At 39.2% G+C, this 27,805-nt stretch overlaps 1 protein-coding gene across 1 annotated transcript in view; it reads right to left on the bottom strand.

Annotated features, from left to right (window-relative positions):
* SPA17 (sperm autoantigenic protein 17) overlaps nucleotides 1–27,805 on the bottom strand; it is an 804,953-nt gene that overhangs the window by 603,625 nt on the left and 173,523 nt on the right. The gene's annotated exons all lie outside the window — the stretch shown is intronic.

The following is a 27,805-nucleotide window of genomic DNA, read 5'->3' as shown; positions in this document are numbered from 1 at the left end:
TACTTGATTTTGACTGGCATTCCAGTAATGTATCGAAAAAGTAATTTATTTTTTCATGCCTCACAACCTTTTTGTTTCCATCTAGATATTAAGTAAGCTGTCATGTAGCCAATGCATTGAGATATATTTTTCTTCTACACTTTATTTTGTCTTGCTTGGACTCTCATAATGACAGTTTGGCATCCAGGGCAGCGTATTTCATTAAAATCCCAGTTTTTATGGTGTTGAGCATAGCTCCGCTCCTTTCTATCTGACCACACCCCTTCCCATTGGCCCCACCCACTCACCTGTCTCCTGCAGCCCCCCTTTGATTTGAAATCACCTGCCACCACTGTAACTAATGCATACAGATAAAAGTGTAAAAGCCAATCCCTTCAGATATTCCTTAAATTATGTTATTGCTTAAATTAGGTTATGTTGCTCATTGGGTGGCATAGTGGTACAGCGATTAACATTGTTGCCTCACAGCAAGAGGCTCTCGGCTGGGGTGCCTTCTGTGCAGAGTTTGCATGTTCTCCCTGCGTTCCCATGGGTTTCCTCAGGGTACTCTGGTTTCTTCCCACAATCCAAAGACACATGTAGTACAGTTGTGTACACCTACCATAAATGTAGATGTTCGAGTGTCTTCACTGTTGCAGTCATGACTGTAAGGTTCTCCCCTGCTGGCAGGCAGTCCTCGGTCGGCCAGAATCCCAAAGTCTGGGTCCAGCGTCGGCTGTTCAACCATGCTCCCTGACGTCAGAGCACCAGGAGTACAAAGCTGACAGCCGACGCCATCTTCTCCAGTTTTTCTTGCCCCAGATGTCAGGAGTCCCAAAATGAGAAAGGTCCCATACCCTTTGCAAATACACCTCAGAAGAATGGTGAAAAAAGGAACCACACAAAAGTAAAAATAAGAGGGGACAGGAGGGAGGGAAACCCAGACTGCAACAGTGAAGACACTCGAACATCTATATTTATGGTAGGTGTACACAACTGTACTATGTTCATCGTGTTTCACTGTTGCAGTCATGACTGTAGGGTAGAATCCCAAAGCTGAAAGAAGGGGAGGTGGTCATAAAGAAGAAGGGCGCTAAAAGGCCCTGCAAGACTGCAGAGGCAAAGCCTGCCCTAGACTTAGAGTAGAGAGGTAGATTGTAGTGCTTAGAAAAAGTATGCACTGAACTCCAAGTTGCAGCTTCCAAAATGTCTTTGGTAGGAACTCCCTGAGGAAGGCCGCAGAAGTAGCAGGAGGTCTGGTGGAATGAGTCCGATACTCCCTGGGATTTGCTTTCCATGGTGTGAATAACAAAATCTGATTCCATGAGCAATCCATTTAGAAATGGTCTGTTTTGAAATGGCTTTACCTTGGGAACTTGAAGCATAAGAAACAAACAATTGTTCTGATTTTCTGATGTCCTTGGTTCTGTCCAGGTAAAAACGTAGTTGTCTGTGTACATCCAAGGAATGCAAGATCCTTTCCCCTTTATTTTGAGGAGTGGGGAAAAAAGTTGGCAAGTGGATAGTTTGATTTAAAGCCACTTTGGAAACCACCTTAGGCATGAAGGTAGGATTAGTCCTCAAAGACACCCTGTCTTGATGAAAAATAATATAAGGTTCCACAGCCATAAGAGCTTGTAACTCAAACTCTCCTGGCAGAGGTAAGGGCTAACAGGATAGCTGTCTTCCAAGATAAAAACTTGATGTCAGAAGAGGCAGCAGGCTCAAAAGGAGGCAAAGTTAGTTTTTCAAAACATAGTTGAGATCCCAAGCAGGAATGGGAGGAGATCTAGGAGGTCTTAAATTCTTAGCTCCTCTGAGAAACTGTCTCATGAGCTAGTGGGAAAAGATTGGAGGGTCTGTATTATAATGAGCAGAAATAGCAGAGGCATGAGTCTTAATGGAAGAGAGAGACCCTTATGTAAGAGATCTGTCAAGTAAAGTAAAATTGAAGGAATGTTCGGAAGAAGAGGATCAGAATCCTGAGCCTGCATCCAGGAACAAAATCTTTTCCATTTTCCTGCATAAGATTTTCTAGTGCTAGGACGTCTGGCTTCTAAAATGACATCCATAACCTGCTTGGGTAGGAAGGAAGAAATCAAAGGCCCTGGATTAACCAGGCCGCCAGGCTGAGAGTTCTGACATGAGAGTGTAGAACCTGACCCTGATGTTGGGACAGAAGGTTCGGAGACTGAGGTAAAACCCAAGGGGGCTCCAGACATAGGTGTTTTAGAGTTGGGTACCAAAACTGTCGAGGCCAATTTGGGGCCAGCAAGATCATCATCTTGGGCTTGTCCTGTTTTATCTTTAATAAAACCCGTGGAAGAAGAAGAGGAAGAGGCAGAAAGGCATATCCCGAGAGGTTCCTCCAACTGAATGATAGGGCATCCACTTTCCAAGCTTCTTTGTGGAAAGTCCTGGTGCAAAAATTCTGTAGTTGATGATTGAGATGGGATGCAAAGAGGTCTATGTGAGGACATCCCCAGACTGCTGTTATCATCCTGAATATTTTGGTGTCCAGCATCCACTCGTGTGGATCCGAAAGGTTTCTGCTCAGACTGTCTGCCAAGAAGTTTTGCTTCCCTGGTAGAAACTGAGCTTGAAGGTCCAGATTGCAAGCTAGAGCTGTGTTCCATAGATCCATGGCTGGTCTGCAAAGGGGGTAGGAATGAGATCCCCCTTGCTTGTTTGTCCGTATTAGTAGTTGTCCTGGTTGCAGAAGATTCCTGAAGGCCATTAGAGCTTTCTGAATGGCTAACATTTCCTTTAAATTGATATGCAGGTGCTTCTGATCCTTTGTCCAAAGGCCCTGCAGACAGTTGCCCTGAAAATGGGCTCCCCAAGCATAATCCGAGGCGTCCGTGGTTAGAATCTGAGTGGCAGGAGGCAGACAGAAGTGTTTCCCTTTGTTTAGAGTGCATGCCCTGGACCACCAAAGAAATTCCTTTTGAAGGCAAGGCAGGACGGAGATCAGTATGTCTAAACTGTGGCAATGCTGAGACCATACACTTTTTAGGTACCACTGTATTTTCCTCATGTGTAGTCTTGCATATGGTACGAGAAGGATGCAGGAGGCCATGTAACCCAAAGCCTGCAGGAATCTCCTTCCAGATAGCTGAGTTAAGGTTGCCAAGGTTTTGAAAGTTGAAGCCAGCTGTAATTGTTTTTCGGATGTCAGAAATGCCATCTGGGTTGTGGTGTTTAGAAGAGCACCCAGAAAAGTTATCTGCTGTGAGGGTGTCAAATTTGACTTTTTTATGTTTACAGAGAATCCCAGGAACTTGAGGAGGTTCTGTACAAACTCTAGATCCTGGAGTAAGACATCCTTGCTGTCTGCCTGAATTAGACAATCATCCAGATAAGGGTAAATTTGAATTCCCTTGAGTCTGCAGTAAGCTACTACTGGAGCCAGGCATTTGGTGAAGACCCTGGGCGCAGTAGACAATCCAAAGGGCAGCGCAGAGAATTGAAAGTGCCTCGATCCGGCCTTGAACCGGAGGTATTTTCTGTGTTCCTGCCTGATGGGAATGTGTAAATTTGCCTCCTTTAAATCCAAAGTTACTATCCACGCATCTTTGGATAGCATTGGAAGTAGCTGCTGTAGAGTAAGCATATTGAATTTTGGAATCTCTAGAAAGGTGTTCAAGACCGACAGATCCAGAATGGGTCTCCATGAGTAGAAAGAGCCTTGAGTAAAAACCTTGTCCCATCTCTGAAAGTGGAACCAGTTCTATGGCTTTCCTAGCCAAAAGAGCTTCCACCTGGTTTAAGGCCTCTGTCCATTGATGTTTTGGAAGGTCTGGCCATCCGCTTGGCCTTGGCAGGGTATGAAAATGGAATATGTAACCTCTTAAAACCACATCCAGAACCCACTTGACCTGGGCTATACGAGTCCAATTTTGATAAAAAAGAGAGTTTTCCTCCGAGGGGCTTCCAGGCAAGAAGCTCTTGCAGCCCAACAGAGGGAGTCATTGAGTTTGTTTCCTATGAGTTTGTGACCTATCCTCTCCTCCCCTAGGGGTGGAAGCAGTCCACAGTCTAGGTCTATAAGAAGCTTGTGTTTGAGGACTTCCTCTGGAGTGTCTATATCTACCCCTCTGAGGCCTGTCTGAAGTGGGAAAGGACCAATTTTTAGAAGGCCAATTCCTGCTAAATCTTGGTGGCTGTACTTGTAAGAAATCTTTAACTGTTTGCATGGATTTCGCCTTATCCTCCATCTTTTTAATCATCTCTTCAGCTTTTGATCCAAACAAAACATTATGCTTAACAGGAGCATCCAATCATTTAGCTTTTACTTGTTCTGGCAAATTTTGTTCCTTTAGCCATGCATGCCTTCTAATGACTGTGCCGGAGGCAGCAGCCCTACAAGAAGCCTCCAAGGCATCAAATCCACAGTGTAAACCATGCTTCCCAACTTGTTCAGTGGCATGCAATAAGTCATGTAATTCCTTATCTGCACAGGCAGAAATGGAAGTAAGCTTTTGTTTTAAAACAGACAAGAGAAATTGCTGGTATTTCAGCATATGAAACTGACAGTTTAAAGCCCTAATGGACAAAGTAGCAGAAGTGTACACTTTTTTGCCCCATCTTTCTAAAGATCTAGAAACCTTTTCAGTGGGAATGGGGTTTTTGGCAGAAGCGGCCTTAACTCCCTTAGGACCCTGAGAAATGGTTTCAGGGTCAGCAGAATGGTTCTTGTATAAAAACTGGTGGGAATCAGGAACCCTGTAGTATCTATCAGGCTTAACAGGAGCAGGAGGATAAGAGTCATGGGTTAAGTTAGCCTCCGAAAAAGCATCATCCACAATATCCAAAACAGGAGGAATAGCCAGGGGTCTATGTTGGGGGGAGAAGAAGAAAATCCCTTAGTCTTTTCTTAGATTCCGAATACTCCTGTCCTTCCCAGTGGAAATGTTCCCTCATTTCATGCAGAGTTTCCCCAAAAGAGAAATCCTCAGGGGGAGAAGCTGAAGGAATGGATTCCTCAGCATCAGAATCAGAATCCTCATAAGGAGGGAAAGAATATTCCTGGTCAGAAGAAGAAACTGAAGAAACAGAAGCCTGATCAGAGGAATCATAATAAACATCCTGCCTTGGCCTTTTTTCTGGAGAGGGATGAGAACCCCTAATCATAAGTAAATCCTCCGCCATCTTGAGTAATTGTTTCTGTGACTTGGGAGCCGGTTCAGAAGAGGCCTGTGTTGCAGTCTTTGATTTAGAAGGAGTCTTTGCCTTCGTCTTTGGCTTTGCCTTTATTAGAAGCTGAGTAGGCCTGAAAACCCCTTCGGAAGCCGGTAACTGCACAGCGGCTCCGGACCCATCCGAAGGAGCATTGTCCGAAGGTCCTGAAATTGAAATATTTAAAGGCCTGGTTGGCTCCTCATGAGAGCCCGTTTCATCCATCTGTTCTGAAATGGCTGACAGGGGCTGCAAAAGCACCTCACTGACGACGGCCGAACCTGAAGTTGGCTCCGCTTGTGCACTATCATCAGATTTGGACCTTGGAGGCCTGTCTTTATCCTTGCGACGTTTGTGAACTCCGGTAGCCGGAACCGTATCCGATGACATTTTGTAGTTAAAGCGCCTACCGAAGTTATGAAAAGCAAAATCATACCTTTGTTTAACTGTATGTTGATTAAATCTAGCACAAAACCGACAACTAGCTACGTCGTGGTCAGGGCCTAAGCAAGGAATACAGTAAGAATGAAAATCCTTAAGAGGTATTTGCTTCCCACATGAAATACAATTATTAACTTTTTCTGACATTGGACTGGAGCAAGAAAAAAGTTTCCCCAATGGGGTACTTAGCTTTGAGTGAAGAAGAAAGTCTTAGGACTGAAGTTTATCAGAAAAAATCGTCAGGAGTCAGCCGACCGGCACTTGCGAACTGCTATCACCGCACGGCAAGAAAGACTGGAGAAGATGGCGTCGGCTGTCAGCTTTGTACTCCTGGCGCTCTGATGTCAGGGAGCATGGTTGAACAGCCAACGCCGGACCCAGACTTTGGGATTCTGGCCGACTGAGGACTGCCTGCCGGCAGGGGAGAACCCTACAGTCATGACTGCAACAGTGAAACACGATGAACATCTGGAGCATTTCTCCCCAGGCATCTGCTAAAAACAGACTCTGTCCTAGTCAGAATTTCCTGGTCAACAAATGATAAATAAAATATAAATAAGAAATAAATACATTCCAACATATGCAGTATGTAGCTGACCAAATGGAAGCATACCTTCTGAAGTGCAGTACTTCTATGTATAGATATATCCTGAAGAAATATAATGTGTAGTCTTTTCAACATAAACAAGTGCCCCCACCATCATTTTGCTTAGCTACATGGCTGCCTTTCTGTGGTGTAGATTCAGGGAAGTCGGCATGGTGAAGATGTAAATGAGGTCTGAACCCATTAGAATTGCTGAATCCAACATAGTGCAACCACTCCCTCAGTGTTTGGTTTTAATGGATTGTAACTGATTAGTGTTTGGGAGAAGGAAAACACAACAGCAGTGCAGTCAGCCTTGCTTCCAGTGGATGTGTCAGGTCACATATACAAAGTGTTAGAGGTAAGGTTGGAAATGTAAGTTAATAGCAAACAAGTCCCAGGTTATGTTATTGAAATCCAACCTGCCCTTCATTTTTTTTGGCAACTGCATAAGATATTATTTCCATTTAATATCCTCACACATTTTAAGACCAATAATATAGAATGCATGTCTCAGATTACTGCTCAGATACATGCAGAATGACCAACAAACACAGAAATGTAAGACACAGCTGTATATTTGCAAGCAATAATCATGACAGATTGTGTGATCACTGGGTGCACAACATCCAAAACTATTAAATGTACAAATAATACTTGTATGGTATGATATCACTGTAGATGCTGTTGCAGTTAGTTGCATTCATAGTGAGTTAAGTTCCTTGCTGCAAAGTGGTTTGTGTGGCAAAGAGGAATAAGGCACCCATTCTGCGTTCTGAAGGTATATTGGAGTGAGAGTTCAAATCCAGACCGATGTAGTAATATCTCATATGTACTAACATTTTCTAGTGTGTATGTCATAAATTGCTTTTTCTCATTCCAACTACCTCTCCCTTTCCTTTTTTTTTTTCAATTGGCCAGTGTTTTCAGGATGTGACACGAAACGTAAACAGGAGAATGGAGAAAAATAAATGTCAGGTTTGGCTGTGCTTATCTCATTTGCTCTAAGTACAGCAGTGCACAAACTGGACAACTGTCCTACCTAGGAAGCAGAAAGGACCCAGGCAGACTAAAATAGAAACTGGATGCATTCAATTAATACTGTTGGGCATTGTGCAAACCCGATAAGCAATGTTTCGCTGTTGTAGACAACAAAACCTTAAGAATGATTAGTAAAATAGGGAATGCCATGTATATAGTCCTATGGCAATAGGTTTTAAGTGTAGGGTTGGAGTACAGATGGTCCTGGGTTCTAGTACAGGTGTGCAACCTTTGTTTTACTGTTGGGACATTGCAGTTTATAGCAATGAACTGCAACATAGACAAGTGCTTTCTCAACTTTCTTATAGCAACAGGTGTAAATGCAGAACTGCCATACACATGGTCCTGGGTTCGAATGCAGCATATTCCATACATTTTTACTGCTGTTCCACTTTCCATTATAGTCGCTTTCATTTATAACACTTGACATGGTGTAGCTGATAATTATATGTATTAGGACTGAGGTACTAGTATTGTGTCAATTATGTACACATTTATCTATGTATTATCACATTTCTTCTCAAATGTATGACTGTGGGTATACCATGTACTTTTTTCCTTTAAATGCATTTCTGCTACCTGAACTGCCATGGCCTTCACATTTGTCTAACACACATACACAACTGCCTGTACATCCAATAACCCTGAATTTGCTTGGCTTGCTACTGTTGCTCTGTGCTGTACATTGTGCAAACATGGTGCTTGAAGGTGCACTGTCGAGCACCATGTTTGTGCAATGGTAAGTGGAGCACAACATGTTCAAACAGTACTCAATTCTCACTGTCACCCAGCTTGATGACAGTGGGTTCTTGATGTCCCCACCCTCACCCCAATTGTGGTGTCCCCCAACTTTTTGTGTCCACCACTGTCTCTCATCTTGTCTGTCTGCAACTGCTTCCTCACCTACCCAACTTACCTGACCCAGACATACCTACATCCCTTCCCCAACATTCCACTCTCTCTCTCAAAAAAAAAAAAAGCAAATGGGCACCTGTCCCACAAAAGAAAAACTGTCCTATACATAGCTCTCCATTCTGAACAGGTGTCTTCTTGACACACTTGATTCAGTCTAACTGGCTAAACAGCATGGTTTTGTTGTGGTCACCCCTCTCTCTGCACGTGACAGTCCAAATTCAGTTAATATTTTGCACATATGTGCACATCACACTGCTAAAGAAATGGATAGCTATGGTTCTTTCCTATCTCACTCCTACACATTCCTGCCCTGCTTTCCCTTTGTTCTTCCCCCTGCTTGCTCCCCATTTCACCACTGTCTTATCTTCCCCATTTCTTTTTTTTAATGCATGATGGTGCACTTTGCACATCAACAGGTAGCAGCGGCAATGCAAAAGTAGTTAAAAGTATTACATACAGATGAATTCAGATTAAGTGCCATCTGGCATCAAAAATGAATGTATCACTGCATTAACATGTGCTGCCACAGAGTCATTTAAGTAGCAGGTGTATTCCAGACACTCAATCTAACTGTCAGACTTTGTTCTTCCCCAGTTTGCTCCACATTTTACCACTTTACTACATACCCCATTTTAATACCTTTAATCTGGTCAAAAAAATAGTATCACACACATCACACATAAGTAACAGAAAAAACAATGGATCCCTTCACTTTTTGGGGTCCATGTTTGTGAGAAGGTGCACATGATGCACCAATGCAATGAGACAGTGAGCGACAGCAAAATGCTGAGGTTACCTTCGTGCAATGCCACTTAACCCCACTAAGCTATTCCAACACACAGCAACACATCTCATAAACAATGAATTTCATTGCATTATCACTCTATAATGAAAAGTATTTTAAAGTATTGGATACATCTGTATTCTAACCCAGCACCATTTAGGCCAAAAAAAGAATGTATCAATGCATAACACGTGCTATTACAGTCAGTTAAACAACAGGTGCATTTCATAGACTCAGTACTAACTGTCAGGCTTTAAGTTCACGTTTATGCACTGCTTACATACAGGCAAACGTGTATCTCACATGTGTATGCACCTTGCTGTCGCTCAACCCCACTGCTCAACGCTCTATGGAAATGTTTATATTATGCTGTATTAGTGTTTACTGTCCATTTCCTGTGTATGACATGAAATTTTAAGCAAACATTACAAACTGAGGGCCCTATCCAACAATATGTCACATATTTACAATACATCCATCTGTTGCTACCCCCCCACCCTCCAGCACCCTGCTGTCTCATTTCTTTTTCCATACATATATCAACCACAGTACAAAATGTAATATCAAATGTTGTGTGCTATGCAATGCACATCAATCTATTAATATGCAGAACTACAGCTATTGACCCATATGCCTAAAAATACTTATCTGCAAGGCTAGAGAAGGAATCAGCATTTTCCATATCCACAGAGACATAGGTGACATTCAACACACTTGACCCTACCCATTTTGTTTATGCCAAGGGTAGATCTTGCTTATTGAATCTTGTGGAATTCTTGGATACTGACCTCACAGGCCTGAATGAGGTATAACAGGACATACCTCCTATGTTGACTTATCCAAGGCCTTTGACACTATCCCTTGTGTGTCATACTGAAGCTCTCCCATGTGGGAATTAAGCCATACAGTAGTACAGGGATAGGCCATTGGCTCACATATATAACAGACACTCAAAGTTGAGGACTGCACCTTCACTACTAGCCAATGACCATTAGAATGCCACAAGGATTTGTTCTGGGCCCTCAACTATTTGAAAACTACTTCCCTGAAGCACAGGCAGTGGTAGATGGTCTGTGGTATATCAAGTTTGTAGATGACTGGTAACTGGATGTACTAATATAGAGTCCCCCAATGATGATAACATATTATGGAAGGAGTGTCACACACAAATGATTGGTGCCAAACTCAAGGGCTGAACATTAAAGCATAAAATGGCTCATTGTCCCCTTTGGTAATGAAGTACCCCTGCTAATTATGATACACACAGCACCCCTCTAAGCTTAAACACAGTGTTGTGAAACTTGGGAACACATGCTGATAGCAATCTACACTTTCATCACTATGTGCCCATAGTGGTGACACACACGTTCTGCATTGCACGCATCATACATATCGATATCACATCCAAGACAATGGTGATAATATCACTGCTGTACTCTACCCTTATCAGACCTCTAAGTACAATGCTCTCTTCTGTCTGTACCTCACCAGACATCTGCAGCAACTGGAGAAAACACAGGGTTGTACCTGGGAGACTCCAGGGCCTCCAAACATGACATACATGGAAAGACAAAGACCTGTTAGTGTTGTCCGTATCATGCAGGCTGAGAGTTGACCTATGCCTGCCCTACAGAGCAGTCTCTGACCCTGCCTTACTGGAAATGTTCCACATCTGCAAATCAAATGGGACAAGAATAATTTGGCCCAGGGTTCTCAATCTAGCCTATGACATAAACAGAACATGCTGGGAAGACAGATATCTCTCCAAATGACATACACTCCTCTGTCATATGTTCCCACTGTGTGTGAATCAGTGCTGCTTATTTACGCAGTTGAAGCACAACCTTGACTACTGGCTGGATGATTGTGAAGTCACCTCTGGGATGGCACCTATGTCCCTCATGGACAGGGTCAGTTAGTACTGCTCACAAAATTACTCAGTAACAACCATCCAACTATTCTCAATAAGAGTACTTGTGTTTTTGTACAGCTAGGCTTCTAAACACAGTAGGGCCATTAGGCTAGGAGCTTCCTATGTACATATGACGCTATGAGCCTATGCAGGTCTCCCAATATTTTTGTCTCCCACATGGCCTGCTGATATTGTCTACTATAAGTTCACCTGCAGTCTTGTAAAAGTCAGGCTTGTACAGTGATGCTTGCATAACATACTGTGTTCTGTAGTCTGTGTACTTAGGTAGTGGTTCTGTCCTTACTGCAGTCAACCCAGTGTGTCTGTGTGTGTGTGTGTCTGTGTGTCTGTCTGTGTGTGTCTAGCCACAAGAGCAGAAGTATGCATCCTACAGTTACCACTCCAGTCCCATGTATTGACAGTATTCCGATGTTTGCATATGCCTACAGATACATTTCCTGCAGGCCTCCCAACTTCTTCTTTCCAACATGCACTACTGATATCATCCACTATATGTTGACCTGCAGCCATGTAAAAGTCAGACTTGTGCCATACCACAAGCATAAAGTACTGTGTTCTGTAGTCTGTGTACTTAGGTAGTGGTTCTGTTCTTACTGCAGTCAACCCAGTGTGTGTGTGTGTGTGTGTGTGTGTGTGTGTGTGTGTGTGTGTGTGTGTGTGTGTGTGTGTGTGTGTGTGTGTGTGTTGCTTGACACTGCAGACAGTATTTCATACCAGCATGTAAGACACTGTTGTATTGTCAACAGACAATGCTGATGTCATCAGCTGTATCAGATTTTTGGATCTGCAGCACTGCCACCAGGGCAGGGTCAGAGACTGGCCTGGAGGCCAGGCAGAAGTCACTTCATCCTATACAATAAAGATTACAGTGATGTGGCTCTTAATTTATCCACATACATCATGGCATGGTTTGCAGGCCCTGTGTTATCTTGCTGATAAAGCCCTGTGATCTCTTCAGCTGCTAGGTGTGTCTGGTGAGGTACACAAAAAACAGAGCATTATACTCTATTAGTGTTGTGATGAGGTTTGACTACAGTGCTGTCATGTAACCCTAAGACTGCAATATTGTGGCATGATTTATGATGTGCACAACATAGGCTTTCAATACCAGACGGGACACTTGGTGGTCAAAGTTCAGAGTGCTATCTACATGTGTTCCCAATGCTTGCATCACTGGGTTTCTGCTTAGCAGGACTGTTGTCAATGCTGTGATTAACATGGAATTCTACTTTTCAGCTGGACAACATTGCAAACACACATTTTTGCATTTATTTGTAGATTGTGTGCCTTTGTCACCATTCAGTTGTGTGTGTGTGTGTGTGTGTGTGTGTGTGTGTGTGTGTGTGTGTGTGTGTGTGTGTTAGCTCCTCCTGTACTATGTTATCACCATTGATGGACTCAGTGATTGCACATAATATGCAAGAATCAGCAAACTTGGTAAGCCAAAGGCCATATACTGTAGCCTAAGATGTCAACAAATAGAGTTCAAAACATGAAGAGCCAGCCACAGATCCCTGGGGTTTGCCAATGGTGACAGTTCTACTGGTACAGGTTGATTCACCAACTTTCATAGGATGTGTTCTGTCAGTGAGCCAACTGGTTACCAATCAACTGACGTAAGGGTCAATTCCCAGCTTGGTGGTTTTCTCAACGATACCTGCATGGGGTATTGTGTCAAAACTCTAGGCCATACCATGATAGGCAGTATGCACTGTCTAACTTTTATCCAGGCCTATCACATGGAATCAATGGGCTGTGGCAACATCACAGATCACCTATGGCATGACTCAGCACATACACATTCCTGATACCGTTGAATACACAGTTCAACACACCTTCCACATGGCCTATGCTCCCATACAAGGGTGTACATCAACATGCATCCATCTGAGTTGGGGAGACAGCACCTGATGCATGCATGTATAGAGACATCCTGACTCTTCTCGACTGTGAGCTAGACCAACATGTCATCATCAACCTCTTCTACATGCACACTAGTAATATTCCAGGAGTGCGCAACAGTGTGAGTCGTTAATGCTACAGCAATTCCTTTGCATCTGACAGATGTCCTCAAAGAGGTCATTGAGGGCATGCATGATGAAAACAGTATCATCTTGTGGAGCTTCAGGTGAAGGCATTTCACACAAATCCACACTGAGGCATTCGGTCAACACTGTCATATGTGGCCATTAACAGCTATAATCACCAAATGGGTAAACTAGTGTATGACATATGTGGCTTCTGACAATGGTGAAATGTGTGACATGACCTATATGTCATGTCCAGGGATCAAGTCAGTACATCAGGGTTGTCTACTAGGCCCTTTCCTAATTAATAAAGTGATGGACATCACAGCTGACATACATATGCTGTGTCCAAGCAGCTGCCTGAAGGACTACAGATTGTGAGCAATCAGTGACTCCAACAGGGATAGCATAATACAGACAGTATCAACAGATACCAAAATCCGCTGCCACAGACATGACACCTACAGTGACAAGAAACATGGAGGGATTTGTTGAATCAGGAAACAAACACACCACCAAGTATAATGTGGACATCACTCCCTAAAATCAGACCAATAGGCATGTGACCCATATTCTGGGGAAGATGGTAAGTGGTACATCCACCAGCATGTGTTCACAGTGATGACTACTCCCTTGAATGTAACACAAGTACTGGGTATGTGAAGGGCATGCGCATCAGAGGCCATAATACCTTTGCAGTTCTCCGCCTTCATCACACCAATAACTGTGTACAATACACCCATCTTCATGTAGCTCTCTACACATCTTCCAGTGATGTGTAACTGAAGTGTACCACCTTTGTCACAGTGCACTGTCACACAGCTTATTGGCCATACCTAGGTATTCTTTCTGTGGAATATACATGGCTGTCTGATGATGCAGAACACCACTTACATTGTTAAACTAGATGCATGTGTGCTACCTGTTTTATATATATATATATATATATATATATATATATATATATATATATATATATTACACCATGCGCACAAGGTAACTAGCCTGTATTGCCCATACTGTCGCATATAGGTATAGCAGTGTCCCTCCTAACACCTCCTGCAGATATTACAGTGGCAGGTCAGTATGCATGGTTACCCTCAGAGAGTGTGGATGTATCATAATAGTTGTTCAAGTGTGTGTGTGTGTGTGTGTGCAGGCTCATTTCTTATCACCCCACATCGCATATGTTATTGTCAGAAGCATGGGATTACTGGTGGTATTATTTTGATATTGTCCATGATTGTGATTGGTTCTTGAAATGCTTTCCATGATCCTTTCCCTGTAGCCATCTTGCTGAGAGTACACTCACCTTCAGGCATATAGGTTTGCAAAGCTTCACAACATGCAGCCTATCTCAACTGTATATCAGATCCTTGATATATGTCCTCTGCATTATTCATGTAAGGATGCTTATCTCATACAAACATTCTCCCCATTCTTATGTCACCTTGTGTGACAGTCACAGACAACATGATTTCACTGTACAGTCTGTACTGTACAACATAGATATTTGCTTGGTGTTGCTGCTACAACCATCTTCCATAGATGTGCCCTTCTCTGCTGCACGGGGGAGTTTCACCGGACCTCCTTCCCAGTGTTCATTCCTGCAATTCATCTGTGTGTCCCTACTCAATACCCACATTTCCCCTGAGTGATCACTTTATATGGCAGTCCATGTCTTGTTACAGATCATTAACATAGCTTCAATACAGAATGCCAGGAATGGCATATCACAATACTCTGCACTGTAGGTACACTGTACTGTACTGTGTTTGGACCATATACTTCATACATTCATACCTCTCAACTGTCCAGATATTCTCCTTATCAAATATGTGGTTTTCTGCCAAATCAATGGGATGATCTCTGGACTGATGTAACTCAATATTATATACATTTGACTGCATATCTCTCAACTGTCCAGATTTGTACATAATGTCCAGTTTTTGTGTCATATTTGTGATCTTTTCCTCATAATATGTTTGTTTTCTGGCAAATCATTGGCATGTCATTGCGGATTGAAGTCAGAAACTGACACCTGACATTTGAGTTTCAAACTTCTTGCTCTTCAGAAAGTTCATGCCAATGTACCACCTATTTATTATATCAATTTTCCAAATTTGGAAGTGCAATATTAAAAATATGTCCCTACTTTGGGGGTTTTGTCCCCATATCTTGCTAAAGAGGATGACGGGTATGTTTGAGGTTCATTCTACTACATGTCTATGTGACATCTACTGCAAATATGTCCCTATTACTAGTTAAATGTCCCCACATTATGTTGACCTTTGTGGAAATATGTTACACTAAAACAGCAGAGTCACAGCCATCTGTGAAACCCTGGTGGTCATTGTGGCATTCTGCGCAAATCCGCAAACCATAGATGCTCTGTTTTACATGGAATTGATATCTACATTTGCTTACATGGTTTCCTGGCTAGCAACACTGTTGCCAGCCACAAAACCTACCTTAGGTGCGCCACAACTCATTAATATACAATGTGCACTACCACGCACCATCACATTAACATGTAAACTCCATGTAAGCTTTGCGCTAAGCCTACATGGAATTTATTGAATCCTTGGAACTATTTTTCTATATTACATACCAATGAACAGAAAAGTGTCTTAAAGCGTATGACAGTTTCTAAGTATAGACATCCCATCTCAGAAAGTATGTCAGTGGTGCAATAAGTACGACACTCACCTTTAGTGCAGAAGGCTGTAGGTTCTACTCCCAACAACAGGTAGATGGATTGCTGACACAGTAGTGGAACATGGGTGGGGGGATACTATACTCCTTTGTATGTCATCCTTTAAATGAGATGTTAAATCGAGGTCCTATCTACTTGAGTGGGTGATAGCTCAGGTGAATGTAAACGATCTCATGGCACCTGCTGAAAAATTAAGGGAATTTCCCTGAGGACTTTAGCAGATTTTCTTCTAATAGTATAAATACCCCTCAGGTCTTCCCTAAAAGCGGCCACTACATTAGTGGAACTAACCCTGTCAACCAGGATAAAAACATAAAAAATAAATAAAGTGAAAGTATATGCTATGGTGATGTTAAAAAGAAATCGATAAGAACTCTTTCTCAATGTTGTTGCGTTTGTTGCGTCTTTCAGCTTTTCCCGGTTAGGGGTCGCCACAGCAGAACTCCGGTCCGCTAATGATTGGCAGTAGATTTTTACGTGCCAAGTTACCAGCCCTGATGCACAACCTTCAATGAAGATACGCCCATTTCTTTCTCAATGATGAGCCAAAACTCAACCCCACTTGAAATAGTTCCCCACTCTAAACTTCTAGGAGTACTCACTGATGACCAATTAAAATTTGACATCCACCTACAAACTAATATTAGGAAAACTCATCAAAAACTGGGTATGCTTTATCGCCACAATCGCTATCTTACCCCTTCAACCAAACATACCCTTCTCTACTACCTAATCTCCTCCCCTCCCTTCTGTATGGTGCCCCTCTCCTTACCAGTCTTCAATCCTCCCTAAAGTCCAAATTAGCTTCCTGTTACAACAAAATCACTAAGTTTGCTACCAGATCCTACTCCTCCCACCATTGCAAAGCTCTCCACTCCTTGAACTGGTTGGAACTCCCAAACTATCTTTCCTATATACAACTCTCCACTGCCCATAAACCTATCTTCCAACCTTCAAATTGTCCCTCACTCTCTTCCACCCTCCAAATACACCAGTTCAGTAGACTACTTAGGTCCAACAACCACAACCTCCTGGAAGTGCACAAGCCCACACAAACTCCAGGGACACTTCTATTATCTTTCTCACTAGCAGGACTATGGAATTCCCTTCCCCCACACATGTACCATCCATAATCTCTCTTCCTTTAAGAACCTTCTCCACTCTCACCTTTATTCCCGCTGGAAATGCTCCTGTTTCCATCCCACGTGACACACATTCTCTATTATTTCCGCCCTATGAAACTATACTCCAGCTCATGTTTCCTTTATCAACTACTATTATTTGCCTATGACCTAAGAATACTCCACAACAATACTCCTCTCAAAGTGTTCCTCATCCACTTTGCTGAAATACTCCTCTCAAAGTTTTCCTCATCCACTTTGCTGTTGACTTGTTTTTCATTAACATAAATGTTTAAATTTCAAACTTTTAGAATTCTCTTATTGTGGATTTTTACTGTAAACTGTATATTGACTTTCTGTTGATTTATATTGTACAACTGCATTTGAATATACTGTGATTTTATTGACAACTGTATTTGGAGCTTTTCTCCCTGGGCCTCCATTGAAAATGGCCTCATTCTAGCCCCAATGGACTTTCCTAGTAAACAAACTGCAAATAAATAAAAATAAATAAGGGCTGCCCCCATAAAAAAGAGATGACTGCTTCTCGTGAAAGAGACAAATTTACTAGGAATAAGGAGTCTTGGTAGTTCCCAGCGGATGGATTTACTGCATGACAGAAGACCATGGAAAGAGGAATGCCAGCGTGAAGAAATGCTTGGAGTATTCTGCTGGAGGAGGGAACCTGAATGACTTTATGAATTTCTATTTCTTGATAACAAGTGACATTTTGTATTGTTTGGCCTGTTTATCACTGCAAATAAAGTACACTAAATTTGCATCTAGGGTCTTTTTTCTACTACAGTATGTTCTTGTTATTAATAATTATTGCACACAGCATTAATACAGTTAGAAGCAATTCACATAAATTAAAACAGTCTTAAAAGTAAGGAGTTTACATTTATTGATCAAGAAGAAACAGGTAAACATCTTGAATATCACACTAAAGATACCCATTTCTTAAGATTATTAGCAGAAATTAACACATTCAATACTTTCCAGCTACAAAAAAAGCAGATAATGCAAAGCAGATGTAGTTATGGGGCTCAAACAGAAAACTTCTAGTAAAAACAGAGAAATGTGTACATAGACATTTGTAACTCTCCCACCCACCTATCCACCCCCTTTTTTTGTCAAGGCATTAAGAAAGATGAGAAAATTATAGCTAGCAAATTTTTCGAGAACAAATAAAATTGCAACATGAAGTCTGGGTTGCATATCTTACTGTATTATTAAAGACCTGTGTGTCATCAGGCATTTCTAAACCACTTGAGCCAGTGTACTGAAATATTGCTTGCATTCCAGATATCTGACTCTCTCTCTCTTACAATGCCTTAATAAAGAAAGATTTATTGTATTTATTTATTTATTTTATTTAACATTTGTTAATCGGGAAAGTCTGACTTGGAACAAAGCCAATTTTCAGCGGAGGCCAGGGAGAAACACTTCAGATACATGCCTATGTACTACTTAAAGAAGTCTTTGTAAATTTGATAGCGTGGCTCATTCAAATGTACTGTAAAAGCAAAATAAGCAAGTTGTTAGTCGCTGTCAGTAAAATTCACATTTTTAAAAGAGTGATAGGTTGTCAAAAGTCCAAACTTTTCAGGCCTAGTATTACTGCTTTATTCTATATATTTCTTTTTAAAAGAATAGGTAAAAGAAAGAAAGAGTGAATGCTTTGACACTTGCTTCACAGAGGCAGTTAAAAGTAAAATATGCAAATGGGTTTGGCATGCTGTGCAAATCAAGCAGATTGTTATTCAGTGCTAATTAAAGTTACCATTTAGGGAAGTGTAGCAAATTATCACACAGCAGTTTAACATCATCAGGCAAACTCGTACCTTGCACATTCACTGAACAGAAGATGTCTTAAGCAATTTCTGAATTTTACTGCATTATTAATTTATGCAAAAACTACTTTAGTCTTGTAGATAAGCAAATAATGCTCAGCATATTAAATTAATAAAGTTACATTTGTTTATAATAAACATACATTGTCATATTAATAAATAAGGAATGGTAAAGAATATATATTGCAAAGTTTATTAAAAATTAAAATTTAGTAACCTAGTAGATGTAAACTGAAATTGCATAGTACCTTTATGCATATCTTTTTTCCTCTTTTATTTCATTATTCAAATTTTAACAAAACAGGGCAAGTATGTATATATATATATATATATATATATATATATATATATATATATATATATATACTAACTTCTGAAGCTCAAAATACTGAAATATTGAATTTTAGTATCTCAAGACCAGAAGAACAAAACTCCACAACAACGAAAACCCAAAATACCAATACGCAAAACACCGAACCCTCCGCCGACAGAAAAACCACACAAAAAAAAAAAAAACAACAACAAAACACATTACTCTACATTTAAGCAGGGGGGCAAGCCCCCCTGCACCTCCCAAGTGGGGGGCTGCATCCCCAACACCACCCCTACTTCTATATACCAACTCAGAGGTCACACTAACACAAAAACAGCAACACACCTACCTCTATGAGCCCTAAACTCCCATTACACACACACCATAGATGTAAAACAATCGCCACACTCAACACCTATACATACACACATACACATACATACACACACACACACACACACACACACACACACACACACACACCTACCCTAAAAACTGCACCTACAACATCCAAACATATCACAAAAAAGTACAGTTGTGTACACTTACCATAAATGTTGATGTTTGAGTGTATTCACTGTTGCAGTCATTACATTTGGGTAATCTGCTTGCAGTTTGCCCTCAGACAGCCTGATTAACAAAGTCTTGGGTCCTGCGTCAGTTTGCTGTCCCTTCTTCCATGATGTCAGGTCGTCAGGGGTATAAAACATGCAGTCGACAGCATTACATCAGTTTTTCTTGCCCCAGATGTCAGGTGGCCTCCTAATGGGGAGCAAATAAACATATAAACACAAAGGTATACCTCCAACAAAAGCAAATACATCAAAAAGGCTTTTCAAGCATAGTAAAGGAAAGTTGAGGTATAGCCAGAAGTTAGGGGGGCTGGAGGGAGGGTAACCAGGACTGCAACAGTGAATACACTCGAACATCTACATTTATGGTAAGTGTACACAACTATACTATGTTTTTTGCGTTTCACTGTTGCAGTCATTACATTTGGGCAGATTCCCAAAGCTATGGTTGGGAGGAGGAGTTTATATAGCATTAGGGCCAAATATAAGGCCCTGCAAGACAGCAGTGGCAAAGCCAGCTCTGGATTTAGAGAAAATCGGCAAATGATAATGCTTGGTGAAGGTATGTACAGAACTCCAGGTAGCAGCTTCTAGGATGTCCCTGGTAGGAACACCTCTGAGAAAGGCTGCAGAAGTAGATGCAGCCCTGGTGGAGTGAGATCTGATCCCCTGGGGGATAGGTTTTCCATGGTGCTTATAGCAGAAATTAATGCAATGGCTTATCCATTTAGAAATGGTTTGTTTTTGAAATAGCCTTCCCCTCTGCCTCTGCAGCAAATGTTACCAGTAGTTGTTCAGATTTTCTTTGAGGTTTAGTCCTATCCAAGTAGAATCTAAGTTGTCTGTGCACATCCAAGGAATACAGAATCTGTTCCCCTTTGTTCTGTGGATTGGGAAAGAAGGTTGGCAACTGATTAAGAGCCACACTGGATACCACCTTGGGCATGAAGAATGGATTGGTCCTGAGTGGCACCCTGTCTGCATGAAAGATGATGAAAGGCTCCACTGCCATAAGGGCCTGTAATTCAGATATCCTTCTAGCTGAAGTGATTGGTAAAAGGAAAGCTATTTTCCAAGAAAGGAATTGTCTACAGTAGCAGCTGGCTCGAAAGGAGGTACAGTGAGTTTCTCCAATACAAAGTTAAGGTCCCAGGCTGGGGTTGGAGCTCTCCTGAGTGGTCTCAAGTTTTTGGCCCCTCTGAGGGGCTGCTTGAGCAGAGGATGACAGAAGAGAGAGGCTCTGTGTTATAATGAACTGAAATGGCTGACACGTGGATTTTAATGGAGGAAAAAGACAGGCTCTTGTGAAGCATCTCAGTTAAGTATTGCAAAATCTGAAGTAAATTGAGCGCTGCTGTGCTCATCCCCAGAGACTGGTTCCAGGCACAGAATCTTTTGCATTTTTCAGCATAAGCTTTTCTAGTACTAGGCCTCCTTGCCTCTAAAATGACATCCATCACAGGTTTGCTGAGGGATGATAAGGATGAATTTAAGTGATTAGCCAGGCTGCAAGGTTCAATGTTGGAACCTGAGGGTGCAGAATTTGGTTCTCCTGCTGAGACAGCAGGGAAGGGGTCTGAGGCAGGTGCCATGGAGATAACTGTGACACAGGAGGGGTACCAGTGTTGGCGCGGCCAGTCTGGAGCAATCCAGATCATCCTTGGTTTGTCCCATTTGACTTTTAGTAGAACTTTGGAGAGCAGAGGCAGCGGGGGGAATGCGTAGACTGAGGTTTTCCCAGCTGAAGGACAGGCTTGTTTGTGGGGAGTCCTTGTGCAAAACATGCCCAACTGGTAGTTCTTGGAGGAGGCAAAATAGATCTATGTCTGGGCTCCCCCATTCACTTGTCATCATGTTGAAAATCCTTGGTTCCAGTTTCCACTCGTGTGGGTCCATGAGATTTCTGCTTAGTCCGTCTGCCAGTGTATTTCATTTTCCTGGCAGGAATTGAGCTTGTAGGTGCACTTGGTAGCTCAAGGCTGTGTTCCACAATGCCATCGCTAGTCTGCAGAGGGGGTAGGAATGTGTTCCCCCCTGCTTGTTTATGTACCACATAACCGTGGTGTTGTCCGTCTTTACCATTAGTTGTCCTGGAAGAATGTAGTCCTTGAAGGCTGTCAGAACATTCTGTACAGCTAACATTTCTTTTTGATTGATATGTAGATGCATTTGACTTGGGTTCCATTTGCCCTGAATGCACTTCCCTGCAAGGTGAGCCCCCCCATGCATAGTCTGATGCATCTGTTGTTAGGGTTTGGGCAGCAGGGGGTAGTATGAATGATAGTCCCTTGTTTTGGTGGCAGGCCTCTGACCACCAGAGAAACTCTAGGCGTAGGCAAGGTATGATAGGAATCATTATTTCCAGGCTGTGAGAATGTTGACTCCATAGGCTTTTTAGATACCACTGTAGTTTCCTCATATGCAGTCTTGCATATGGAATTAGAAGAATGCAGGAGGCCATGAACCCCAAGGCTTGCAGTATTTGTCTTGCAGATAGCAGGGTTTTTGAGGCCACTTGTTTGAAATAGGTTACAAATTAATTTGCTTTTCTGGCGTGAGGTAAGCCATCTGGGAAGTTGTATTCAAGCTTGCTCCCAGGAATGTAATTTGTTAGGGATGTGGGCTACCTCATGAACAGTGTCCTCGAGTTGTTTTAAAAGCTTCAACTCTCAGAATTCTCACAGAGAAGCTGAAAGCAGTCAATTTGACCTTTCACCCAGATATCACACTGACACATCACAGATTCAGGAAGAACACTCTACCAGGAAGTAGAACTGATGCAAATGCGACTATGTGAAGGAAAATGAACTCTTTAACATTTAAATGTGAGTTATTTTATATAATTACTTAAATATCTATGTTATAATTCATAAAATATGTCAGTTATAATGATTTTAAATGATGCAGTTTCTTGAAGTAAGTAAATGTCTTATTTTAAAAGGCATAGAAAATGAAACATTTATTCAAGTGTTTTTGAAAATCTACTTGACTGCAGCATACTAATCTGTGTTAAAACTTATGTTCCAAACATATACATTACTATAACTCATTTAATTCATCTGATTGACAAGCATAAATAACTTTATAACTCTATTCTGGAAGAAATTGTCATGTGATATATTTTAAAGCAGTAGTATAGACATACAAAATACAGATGGCTTTTTTTACAATAATGCAAGTGTTTCTGAGAATTTGCATAACTATGCAGTATGATTTATAACAATTTCTATAAATATAATATTTTATTCTATTGACAATAATGAGTATGAGTAAAATGCTCATATACAAGCAATTCAAGTTTTTTTTGGAAGCTGTTGACTGCATTTACATGACAGAAAATAGATGCATCTTAATATATGTAATGTCTGAACCATATTAGCCAAAGTTTTTGATTTAAATGAATGTTAGAACTTATTTTTACTTACTTTGAATAAATTAATATGTAAATATGCCTTCCTTTTTTTTTTTTCTCTCTCTCTCTCTTTCTTTCACTCTCTCTCCTCTTTCACGCCTTTTATTTCTCTCTCTCCTCTTGGTTCCTAATATCAAGATTATTTGAATGCTATTTGAATACAAGTGTATTATATTACATAGATGTATATAGTAGTATGAATAGTTTTAAAAAAAAAAAAAAAAAAAAGTTTATTTTAGTTTATATGATGCTGTTTTATCAAATTTGTAGTCTTGTCTTGCTAGATAATTGAATTGAAAGCTGTTAATTTAAGTTAAATATAACCAGTATTAAATTGATAAGGTGGTAGCTGAGGTACTGCTGCTTAGGGTAGGGGGTTAACTTGAGTGGTAAATACTACTCTAAGTTGGAGTTTTTAACTCCAGGCTGGATGCAAGGTTTAATCCTTACATTATTTTCACTTGTTCATTGTTATATGTATATAGTTTTGACATCCACAATATATTTTGTACACTCATTGTCAATACAAACAAAATTGAATCCTATACAAAATCCCATAAGAGATTCAACAAATACAGCTATATTTAAAGGTACACCTAAAGGAGGAGATGTAACATTACTTATGTTGTTATTTGTTATTTTGATCATAAGATTCTTAAGTTTTAAAAATGCCACATGACATCTTTAAAAGGAATTTCTTTAAACATTAATGGATTGAATAATCCGTGTAAAAGGGCAAGCCTAATAAGATACATTAATTTACATAAGGCCAACTTAGTCTTCCTGCAAGAAACCCATCTCTTGAAAAAAGATATTGGTAAATTAGCCACAAACAAATATACAGTATTGGTTAGTTCAGAGCACACTCAGAAAAAAAGAGGAGTGGCTATTTTATGGAATAAAAGTATGCCCATTCCTAAAACCATTAAGTCTTATCAGGATGACAAAGGAATGTTTTGTATGGTTACAATACAAATTAATGGGAAGACTTGCACTTTAATTAATGTATATTGGATACCTGGAATTGGTATTAATACAGTGAAACATCATCTTGATAAGATCATATCATTCTCTATAGGAGATATTATTTTAGCTGGTGACTTTAATTGTATACTACATGAAAGTGATACTACCACTATAGGAAAAAGAAGAATTACATCTAATGCAAAACATTTAAATGATTTTGCTAATTCTTATCATTTGAATGATATTAATAATCAGATAGATTCAAAATCATTACCATACACCTTTTTTTCTAACAGATACAAAACTTATTCAAAATAGATAGGGTCTTTATTTCTAACCAGATGGTAACAGATTTAATTAATTCCAAAATCATTTCATGTCCTATATCTGATCATAATTCAATTGTTTTTGAATTCATGATAAAAAATACTCATAATGTTCAGATCAAAAGGATACCAGCATACTTAACTCAACTAAAAGACTATAAAGAATACATACTTTCAGAAATAAAACATTTTTAGACATAAATAATACTCCTGAAGTCTCCATTGTCTATGTTTGGGATGCCTTAAAATCATATATATATGGACAAAGTATCAGATGGTATAATAATAAAAGGAAATCTTGGGATAAGGAATTGTTAGATATTCAAAGTAAATTAGACTCTTATAAACATAATAATAAAGAAAATATTATGGACAAGAAAGTTATTGAAGAAATAAACAAACTAAATGAGAAATACAAAGAAATTTTAACTCATAAAGTTAAAATAACTTTAGAGAATACAAGTTTTGTCTTATTCAATAAGCCCCAAATACTTACATAGACTTAAAAATAAAACAAAAAGGTTGAATAAACAAAACCATATCAAAGAAATCTTTTCTCTAAGGAAAAAGAAGAATGTTTCTAGTATACCAGAAATACTAGATGAATTTAGAAATCACTTTCACAAAATTAACCATAATAACATTAACATGGAACCTAAAGATAAAAATAAAGGAGTTTATAACCACAAACATGAATAAAAAGCTTAATAAACAACAGATTAAACTATTGGACAAAACTATTTTATATACAGAGGTTATTACACAAATAAATAAGCTTAAATCAAACAAAGCACTGGGTAATGATGGCATTATACCAGAGATATATAAAATCCTTTCTAAAAGTACATATTCATTAATACATAAGGTTTTTATTTTGGCCCAAACTGAGTTAATAACCCCCATCTTGGCAATATACATTTATTTCGCCAATTTTAAAACCTAATAAAGATCCAACTAGATGTACTTCATATCGGCCCATCTCATTACTTAATGTTGATTATAAAATGTTTATGAGTATTTTTGCTGATAGATTGAAGACAATCATCCCCGGCATTATAGATATAGATCAGACAGGCTTCATTGTAAATAGAAATACTTTTGATAATATAAGAAGAACTTTAACATTAATTGATTTTGCAAATAGGAAAAAGAAAGATGTAACACTTATTAGTCTTGATATAAGTTCAGCATTTGATTCAGTAAGTTGGGACTATCTGTTTACCTTACTGAAGTGCACAAACTTCTCAGATGCATTTGTAAATCTAATTGAGCATTTATACAAAGGAACATTGGCTTATATTAAGGTAGGAACATATGTTTCACAAAAATACCCATTTTTAAAGGTACAAAACAAGGTTGTCCACTTTCTCCACTATTATTCACTTTAGTAATGGAGCCTTGGGCTAATTTGATCAGAAACAGTACTGACATAGAGGGTTTTGAAATAGATGAAAATACAACATCCAAAATTCAACTTTTGCAGATGATGTTCTAATTACATCAGCAGGATCTAATTCTTCTATGCAGTCTCTATTTGATAAAATGATGAATTTTAAAAGAATTTCTGGTTTAATATTCAATGAAGAAAAAACTAAAATACTACCTATATATACACAAAAAAAATTCTCATTAGTGATTTTACTAAATATGTATCCAATTCAGGTCAGATAACTTATTTAGGTATAATACTATCTAAAGATATTAAATCTATTATATATAATAATTATAATACCTGTTTTCTTAATATACAAAATCTTTTAATACCTGGAATAATATGTTTTTACTATGGAGGAGAGACTTACAATTATTAAAATGATAATATTCCCCAAGATTTTATACTTAATACAATCAATAATACTTCCACCTACAAAAATAATTATCAAGAAACTGAATACACTAATGTTAAATTTCCTATGGGCACCTAATAGACCTAGGATTGCATTAAAGAAACATACTAATAGCTGGTCTCAAGGGGTATTTCTTTTCCAGACTTTAATTTATATTCCATCTCTTCTATTGTAAAAGTTATTACTTTATTAATAGATCAGTCATATGTCAAAATGGAAAGATTATTGGGAGCTAATTAGTATGCACTTCATGAAAATCTCCTTAACACATAAAAATATGATTGTAAATAACTCCATGTTATGGTTACTAAAGGAATTTTGTACTTCACCTATTACACCTAAACATATGGTTTGTTACCCATTAAATATTATTATTAGCTATCGTAACTTTATATTCATGCACCCTAAGTATAGGGAATGGAATTTTATTATATTCCTATAATGTATACTCAGGGTATGCTTTTGTCATCTACTTCTGAAGGAACTCATTTAGCTATAGATAATGATCTAAAGTACTGGTATCAGTTGATATCTGATAATAAAGTTAAAAATCTAGATTTCTTAAAACAAGAATTTGATCTAAGAGAAACTTGCTGGTTAGAGGTTCAGACCTTTAGACAACATCTCATTGATAGAATAGATCTAATGTCTATAACAGTTAAAGAATCTATTCCAACACTGATTGATTACTTGATATTAAATTTACAACATAAAGTTTCTGATAAAGGTAAACTTTCATACATACATAAAATTATCAGACAAGAAACTTTTTACAGTGTAGATACATACTGGAATTATTTCACTTCTATTAATGGGGACCCACCAAATCAACAAGATAAACAATATATATTGGAATCTGCCTATAGAATTACGTCTTCCATTGTCTGGAGACTTTATACATGGAAATTTTTACATAGATCTTTTTATACACCTTTGATGATGAATAAAATAAATAATAAAGATAATCTATGTAAGAGATGTAATGCAGAAATTAATACTGACTGGGCTCATATGTTTTATGACTGTATAAAATTGAAAGAATACTGGAAGTCAATTAATTAATTTTTGCAGGCTCTTTTTACAGATAATTTCATTATTTCCAAATCTCTTATATTATTCAACACACCTGTACCTCAAAGTGTTAAAAAGGTTAAGCTTCCCTTGTTATGGTCTATTCTAGCAGTGGCTAGGAAAATAATAACCAGAAATTGGATTTCAGATACACCTCCTTCGTTCAATGAATTTAAAAATGTTATGAATATAGTGTGCCATATGGAAATAAACACAATTAGGTCAAGAACAACTAGAAAAACATCTTATTATATTGTATGGGATAATTTACAAAATTTGTTAAAAAATCCTAATTTCAATAGCATGGTATTTTAGTTTAATTAATTGATCTGATTGTAGTGGATGTCTTTGTAAATACTTTAGTTGTTTTGTTGAATGTTATAATCATATCTATTTTTAATTACTTGTATAAAATTGTTATGATATTTCTCTTGTATGTTAAAACAATAAACCTGTTTTGAAAAAAAAAAGGAATGTAATTTGTTGACAGGGTACCAGTTGTGATTTCCTATCATTTATGGTGTACCCTAGACAAGTTAGAACCCTTTATACAAATACCAAATTATTTAAAATATGCCCTGGCTTTCTGCCTGAATTAGACAGACAATCATCCAGGTATGGGTATATTTGAATACTTCTTTGCCTGCAAAATGCAATAACTGGAGCTAGGCACTTTGTGAATACCCTGGGTGCAGTAGACAAGCCAAAGGGCAGAGCAGAGAACTGA

The sequence above is a fragment of the Protopterus annectens genome, chromosome 8.part0, assembly GCF_019279795.1.
Source record: "Protopterus annectens isolate FY-2018-M chromosome 8.part0, PAN1.0, whole genome shotgun sequence".
Classification (NCBI taxonomy): Eukaryota; Metazoa; Chordata; order Ceratodontiformes; family Protopteridae; genus Protopterus; species Protopterus annectens.
The sequence above is the reverse complement of the archived record's forward strand: the minus strand, read 5'-3'. Positions and strand labels throughout refer to the sequence as shown.